The following is an 8,980-nucleotide window of genomic DNA, read 5'->3' as shown; positions in this document are numbered from 1 at the left end:
ACCGGCAAACGAGAAAAACCCCAAAAATAATTGCCCTTATTTTTGGCTCTAGAGACCTGGTTTATAGCATCTCCTTCTCTAACTGCTTTAGTGGTATAAAAGATGGAAATATTTATTTACGTACATTCACATCTCATCATTCTTTCAGTAATTCACGATACTCACTGGTGGGGATGTTTTCTTCTCTTTACAATAACCATTCTGTGAGGTGGGCTAACCAGAGAAATGGCAACTGGAAGCACATGAAACTATGGTTTAACCACAGCATATCGAATAAACCAAAACTGAATGTGGCACTGAAAGTTATAAATCAGAAATTGGCAACATTTTTAGTCTAGAGGCTGTAAATAAGTGTCCTGAGCACGGGTCACAGGATGGCTTATGGGGGTATTATTGAAAGGCTGAATCAAAGACCACCACCCCTCTTATTTTTCAGTGGATTTAGGGAATTAGGGGAGATGTTAACAGTGAAATTGGAAGGATTTCATTTTTAAAAAAAGGTGTTTTGAGTGACATGTTTGAATACACTGCAACAGTAGGACAAAGAGACATAAATGGAAGATTTTTAATGATTTGTCACTAAAAAAACCTGGTTCCCCCTGTTCTCATATGTATGTATAAACAACTTCTGAGTCATTATGGGTTATTTCGTATCTTAAATAATAAAATATCAAGAGGTTTTAAAGTTGGTAGATTATTGACATTCTGAGCAGGAGCCATCTTAATCTCTTAAGAGGAGTCCACCTGAATCTTAAAAATCATAATATTTAGAACTGACCACATCTGAACTATGCCAAAATATTGCAATAAAGTTCTGAACTTTCACAGTTCTTCAGCAATCTGATTTTCACCAGATTCAGTAGACTTTCCATCAGCTCTGCTCTACAGTTGTCATACCAGTGACAGCTTTGTGATATCAATTGCATTTGTAAGGTAGTCTCTCCCAGAATAAAATTACTGCTGGGCACTGGTTGTCCAAGAATGACTGAGTATGGTTTTAAGAAACTACTGTGTGTTCACAGGACTATTTGTCTTCAGAAATATAATGGAAAAATACAAGACACGTTTTGCTCAATTCCAAATAAACAGTATTGAAGGAGAATCCAAGCCGCATTTCCCTTAGCTGTCTTTTTGGTCTTGGCCTGAACTGTTAAATCAGAACAAATGAGCTGAACCAGTATATCATCTCAGCATTCGGTCTATTTTCATCTGATTCTGACATATTGTGTTTTCGAACATTCCCGCTGGTCTTATGCCAGAAACGAAGTCAGAAAAGCATCTTTTTTTCCCCCCAAGTGTAAAATAATGGGATTCTTTACATATCAGGGGGAAAATCTCTTTTTCCTCATAGTTTTTTATCTAGAGGTTAGGAATCAATTCGAGAAGTGATGTTTGCCATGGCACAGAAGAATTTTTTTTTTTTTTAAAGTGGGGTCACCAAGGCTTTGTAAAAGTTGCTAAACTCAGCTGTCAGCAACACCCATTCTGTCTAAATGCATTGTCTCCAAATAGATTTCCAAGCCAAATTCAGGGAACTTATTATTCCATAATAAATCCCTAAGCAGTTTGTGTCCCAATTACATGAAGGAATAACTTCTTCCATATGTAGTAGCTTGGGAGTTACTCTTAGCCCTTTGAGGTAAACCAGGTCAGGAAACAGATACTGTAAAAACTACCAGAATTCTTACTTTAGTTTTATAGGATATAATAATAGAATCTTGAAAACCTGACAGTGTCTCTCTCTCCTGCTCATTATATATCAAAGAGAGTAAAGGCAGGACAATCTTGAGTTTCTTCCTCACTGCCTCCTGACTCTCTCAACTAAGCTCATGTTTTTGTAACAAGTGTTGCATTCCTCTTCAAGGTTGTCTCCGTACTCCATACTACTACAGTTACCTTCTTTGCATGAAGGACTGTTATGAATACTGCCTCTGGAAAGAGACCTGCCTGGAATCTTCTAGAACTAAAACTTTCTCTATTGCATCTCCAGAGCTGTGGAATTCCCTCCCATGGCTGTTGGGTGAATTTCTTTTCTGATGCGTATGAAGAAAAAGTGAAAAGCTTACTTTTCCCTTGTTTAGAGGCGGTGTTTTAATGTACAGATTTCTTAATGCTTGCATCATGTTTCTGTTTTTTGCATTTTAAAAACTTTATGTGCTTATTGTTTTAGGAGGCTACAATGTCTTATCTTTTGGATTTGAGTGCAATTTATTGGATTTGGTGGGAAATTGCTACAGGCTGAGATATGTTAAACTGCTAATAATTTTTTCTCAAAAGAGAAAAAAAATCATTATTTGAAAAAATTAAAACAAGATATAATTTGTCTACAAGAGACACATATTAGAAAAAAAGACATAAAATATTTGATTTATAAAAATTTGGGTGAAGAATTTATTTCAGCAGGAACTAAAAAAAGAAATGGAGTTGCTTTGTATATAAGCCCTCAGTTAAAACTAGAACTTGTATTGACTGATGACCATGGTAGATTTGTTGGGGTGAAGTTAATTTGTATGAGACTGTTATGAGCCATGATTCAGAGTCTGACTCTGAATCTGATTCTGACAATGTTCTCCAGCTGAGCCTGTGGAATGTCAGCCTCAGGAATCATTAAGCCATGATGCATCTGAGGCTGATCAGCCACAGGCATCTCCTGATCAGCTGGAGCAGTCAGATGATGAGGCACGACCCTCAAGCCCCAGATCCAGATGCACGCTGAGGCAAGTAGAGCAGCGTCAATGAAGGAGATTCCTTGCAAGGCAAAGGGTGAGGCCTGAATAATTGCAGGCCAGCAGAGAGATTTATGTAGCTTGCTTTGCCTTCACTCTCTGTTGGAAAACAACCATTTGAAAACGTAGCTCATGTCTTGTGTGTGTCCTGTTCTGGGATTCCTGACTTCTAGACTGGCTGACTACCTGATTTGGCTTTGTGACTTTTGGAACTGTAACTAGACTACTCTTTTGCTTCTCGGACTACAAACGGTACTTTACTTTGCTAAGTCTTTGTTTTGCAGCTTGTCTGCTGTTATCTGCTTCTGCTCCTTGGCAATTGTGCCTGCTGCCTTGAAACAGAACAGAGACTAAGACTCTGATATTGGGAATTTATGCCCCAAATGAGGAAAAAGTACTGCTCTATAAAGGACTTATGGAAAAACTAATAGGTTTCTCTTATGACAGTTGGTGTTTGATGGGGGATTGGAACAAAGTGCTTTCCCCACAACTGGATAGAGCTTCTGAGAAAAATATTAAAATTTCTCAAGGCAAATTACCAAAGGTTTTCTTTGATTTGATGTACAGTTTAGGGCTTGTGGACATACAGAGACAGAAAAGTGGCAATTCAAGAGAGTACACCTACATTTCTAAAAGACGTAGATCCTTTCAAGAACAGATATGGATTCTGAAAAATTAGGCTATTAAGGTTCCTAAAGTAGAACTATTACCAAATACATTTTTGAATCATAATCCTGTGAGTTTGGTTTATAAAGGGAAGTCCAGTTCTTTTAGATGGGGACTAAATGAAATGTTGTTACAGAAAGAAGCAACAGTGGAGGATTATAAAAAGACACTAAAAGAATTTTTTGAAAATATTTTAAACAAAGGTACTGATTTAAGAATGGCTTAGGACACAGGTAAAGCTTTTATCAGAGGTTGTTTCATACAACATAATAGTGAACTCAAAAAGAAGAGGCAAGAGAAAACACAAGCTTTTTTGGAGGAGATAAAGAGAAAAGAAAAATTAAAGAAATTTCCAGAGAAGGTAAGCATTTCTCAACAAATTAAGCTTTTACAATGATAGTTATCTATGTTAATAGTAAGAGAAATGGAAATAAAAATGAACTATGTAAAGCAAAAAAACCCCAAAACCGTTGAGTTTGCAAACAAACCAGGGAAATGGTTGGTATATAAATTACAAAAAGAAAAGAAAATGATATTGAAACTACAAGAGGGAGATACGGTATTAACGTATATCTTGCCCATGCAAAAAGCATTTCATCAATATTATTCTAACTTGTATAAAGCAAGTGACATCTCTCTGGAGAAAATAGATGAATACCCAAAGAAACAAAATTTACTGAAGATTACAGAGGAAAAGAAACAGATTATGAATGGACCTATAACAATAAGGGAAGTTTCTGAAGCTATAAAAAAGATTAAACCAGGAAAGGTGCCTGGACCAGATGGATTATCAGGTTCTTATTATAAGAGTTTTGAGGATGAACTTTTACAACTTTACAAAATATGATGAATTCTATCTTACAGGGAGGAAAGATGCCAGAGAGCTAGAAAGAGGCCAGTATAGCACTAATACCTAAAGAGGGACAAGATTTGACTTTAACAAGAAGCTATAGGCCAATATCATTATTGAATAATAACTACAAGTTGTTTACAACAATTTTGGCTGATAGCTTGAAAATAATTTTGTAAGAATTTATTCATGAGGATCAATGTGGATTTTAACCTAAAAGGCACTTAAAGGGCAATGTTAGAAATATGTTGGACATTCTAGAATATTTGGAGCACCATAATGAAAAACAAGCCACACTGATCTTAGATGCAGAGATGGCCTTTGACCATTTGAACTGGGCTTTCTTCAAGGTTTTGGAAGATATGAATTTTGGAGAGAACTTTTTTAAAAGGGTAAGATTGATTTTCATTTCACAGAAAGCACAAATAATTGTTAATGGAGATCTAACAAAACCTGGTGAGATGTGGAAAGGAACAAGACAGGGATGCCCACTGTCTCCTCTCTTGTTTTATTTTGGTTCTTGAAATACTGAATAGAGATATAAGACAGGATGAGAGAATTGTGGGAGTAAAGATTTAAGAAGAAATTTATAAGTTAAGGGCTTTTGGAGATGACTTGGTGATGGTTTTGGAAGATCCTTTAAAGAGAATTGAAAACTAATGGGAAAACTAAAAGAATTTGATGCATTAGCGGGCTTTAAGATGAACAAACAGAAGACAAAGATGTTAACAAAAAACATGAAAATGGAAGATCAAACAGAATTGATGAACGAAACAGGTTTTAAGATTGAGAAGAAAGGAAAATATCTAGGTATCACTATGACAAATATGAATTGTATGCTATTTCAAAATAACTATGTTAAGACATGGAATGAAGTTAAAAAAAGATATGTTAAGATGGGAGAAACTACAATTGTCATTGTTAGGGAGAATTTTTGTGGTAAAAATGAATCTCCTGCCTAGAATGATGTTTTTGTTTCAGACAATACCTGTTTTGACAACTGATGCACCATTTAAACAGTGGCAAAAGGATATATCTAAATTTGTGTGGCAGGGGGAAAAAAGACAAGTTAAATATAAGGTGTTACAGGATGCAAAGGAAAGAGGAGGATTGGATTTACCTGATTTGAAATTGTATTTTGCAGCTTGCTGTTTGGTTTGGATGAAAGAGTGGGTGCTGCTGCGAAACAGAAGCTTTTTGAGTTAGAAGGTACTGATAGAGGCGAATATGTTAGAAGGACATGACCTGAGATTTGGATGGCATGGGTATCTGTGGTACGACAAAGTCAAGGTTAATGTGGATTTTAAAAATCAATATGTTAGACGTGCCATACTGAGAATAAGGAATAGATACAAATCCAGGTTGTGCCCAAAAACACCTTTGTTGCTTTCAGCACAAGAAGCATTTTATAGATGAAAAATAACAGGCAAACACAAATGGCTAACTTATCGTGAGATACTAGAATCTTGTCAAGGGGAATATAAAAGAAAATCAAGAGAAGAACTGATGGCAGAGGGACATAGTTGCCAATGGCTTTCTTATTTACAGCTATTGGTAAGATTTAATGTAGACAAAGGAGTTTATGGTTTTGAACATTGTATGAGTTTGAAATTAAATTATGTAGAAATGATTAACAAGTAATTGCTAAAATGTATAAACTTCTATTGAAATTTGAAACAGAAGAGCAAGTGAAAGAATGTATGATAATGTGGGCTAAAACTATACAGATTGAACAATAAGAAAATGTGATTGAAAGGATTGAAATTTATACTATGTTACAATCTTAAAGAGAATTTTTATAAAATGATGTACTGTTGGTACATGACACCAATGAAGCTGTCTAGTATGTATAAAGGGACTTCAGATACATGCTGGAAATATGAACAGAAAGGGACATTTTCTCATGCTGGGTGGACATGTAAAAAAACTAGAAAATTTTGGATTGACATACATACACTGATTCAGAGAATTTTAAAGATTAATATATAGTTGAGACCAGAAGTCTTTCTTTTGGGACTGATGGACAAATAGTTGGAAAAAAGTTGTGGAACTTTGTTTTTGTATATGATAACTGCAGCCAGGTTATTTGTTTGCACAAAGATGGAAAAATTCAGCAATACCTACAATGGAGGAACAGTTAGTGATGATGGAACTTTCTAAGATCAAGACACCAAATTGACTTCTTTGGTTAGAGAAAAGACAGTATCTACATTTATTGCTGACTGGAAACCTCTTATGGACTTTTTGTGGAAAACAGAAAAAAATGAACTTATGATTTATGGTTTTGATGATTATAGAAAAAGACATGTAACTTTAGAGAAAGAGGTAATTTATAATTGTACTTATAACTACTGTAAAGAAGATCAGAAGCCACTTCTTTGTAACTTTTTTTCTATTTTTCTCTTACTTTTTTTCCCTTTCTTGCACTTTTAGCTTTCTCTAATTTCTTTCTTTTTCATCTTTCTTCCTTACTTTATATTACTTTGTATTAGTTTTTATCTTCTTTTTAAAAACTGGTCATGTGTATGTATGTGTGTATATATATATACAGAAGAAATATATACAGTATGTGTGTGTGTGTGTGTGTGTGTGTGTGTATATATATACATACACACGCACACTGTATATATTTCTTTGCATAGTGAGTAGATTGGAAAAAATATGCCTGTGAATTTAATATAGGCAAAGATTTGCATGATCATCAATACCAGTATTTGGGGATGGGTGTATTTAGCAGAGACACCTAGACAGAATGAAACTGCTGTCCCAACAGATCAAGATGGAAGGCTTTTAATTGCACTTAATATTAAACTAATCAGTCTCTTAATTTTGTAAAAAGGCAAAGAATAGGCATGTATACCTGCAGAACTAACCAGGTAGTCTTCGTTTAGTGACTTTCACAGTTATGATAGTGATTAAAAAGAAATGTTATGACCAACCCTTGCATTTATGACCTTTGCAGGACTGTAAAGTAAAGGAAATCTGAGGTAAGATCATAAGCACAGTAATGTTTTCACTTTGCTTAACAATTGAGTTGCTGGTCCCAATTGTGATTGCTAAATAAGGGCTACCTGTAGCTGCCCTGGAGAAGCTTTTAGAGTTATCTAACAAGCTAAACATACTTGTGATTGGGTTCTGATGCCTGGTTGCTAGGGGACATTTTGCAAAGAACAGTTTAAGTCTTAGACTCCAGGTTTGTGTATTGTAGTTCCAACCTGATGCACTGTACTTTCATCCTGAGGCCTCAGAAGGTAGAAGAGAATTACATACTCCCAAATGTTTTAGTTGGAAAAGACAACAGTCCAGGAAATACGATGTGCCTGAATACAGTTTTCAAAGTGGCATTTAAATGGAGAATTGGGTATATGTCTAAACATTTCCCGGTATAACTATGTTCCATTTGTGCTTACAAGTGCAATGTTGTTTTCTTTCTATTTGACTAAGAGTTGAATCTCAAGACTTTTTTTTTTTTTAAGCAGAGAATACCGAATGCCCTTCTTGAATTCAAGAGCCAGCGTCTGGGAAACCACAGAATGCTCAAGATAGAAGCTGGAGATGCTCTGCAATTAAACTAGTTACCTAAGGGACTGCCTTTTCCCAATAGTTTCTACCCATCCAATTCAGTCTAGTAGACTGGGGATGCTACAGGTCCCATCAGCCAATTCTTCCTTTGGACCTCAGGATGGCCCCAACCCTGCCAGCCTTTTGGAAGGCTTTAAAAACCTGGGTATGTGCCCAAGCTTGGGGCCCTGAAAGTGTAAAAGAGCCCCATTACCTGGTTGCCCTGTTGATTTTTATGTATCTTTTATGATAATTCTGGGGTGCCTATATGTATAATTTGTAATTGTTTTAATGGTTTTGATTGTTGAAATTGTTCGCCACCCAGAGTCACTTGGATTGAGATGGGCGGCTATAGAAATTGCATAAATAAGTAAAAATAACTAACTGATAGTGCTGCAAAGACTAACAGGCTTAAGCACCCTCTTAAGGAAACAAATCATCATACAAAATAAACAGGGAAGGCTTGCCTCTGGAAATAAAACTCTGCACATTTGCACCTGTATAATGCCATTAATACTCCTGAAATGTGACTTCAAACTGGCCACTTTCAACCATAAATGGGACAACAGAAAGCAAGAAAGAAGGAACTGACAATTTTGTAATGATTACTAGCACCCTGTTGAGAAACGGGAATATGAGGAAGGGAACATACAGTACCCAGATTTATTCTCCACCTCCCTCTCTATTGCCACTATAGCTGCTGAACTCATCAGAGCCAATGACAATCGCCAGTGTGAATATTTCACATAACAAACATTAATCTGCAAAAGATTTTAATTACGATTGTGGACATATACTCTGGGAGCATTATTTTTGTGGAAGACAAGAGAGAAAAGGTTTAGATTTGGAGGCATCTGCCTGAAAGTAACCTAACATGCAAAGTGGCTTCAAGATGTTGTTACAGCAGATTGGAATACAACAGAGATCACGTCAGGAAGAAAGATCAGCCAAAAAGCAACCGAGATGTTACTATTAGTGACACTGCACCTCCGTTACAGAGCTTTTCCCCACATCTGAAGCTACCAGCCCATCCTGGAACCTGCAGAAAACTGCATTGGCATGGAATTTGCTGCCTCCTTCCTTTCTCTGTTATATCTGTTCTGACTCGCTACTAGAAGGGGATTTCCTGTTTTTCCATGGGCACTACAGGAGAAGCAAAGCAATTGATTCATCCAGT

Source organism: Python bivittatus, unplaced genomic scaffold (assembly GCF_059951505.1).
Source record: "Python bivittatus isolate LINGU-HERP-01145 unplaced genomic scaffold, Pbiv_v1 ctg000020_np1212, whole genome shotgun sequence".
Lineage (NCBI taxonomy): Eukaryota > Metazoa > Chordata > Lepidosauria > Squamata > Pythonidae > Python > Python bivittatus.
The sequence above is the reverse complement of the archived record's forward strand: the minus strand, read 5'-3'. Positions refer to the sequence as shown.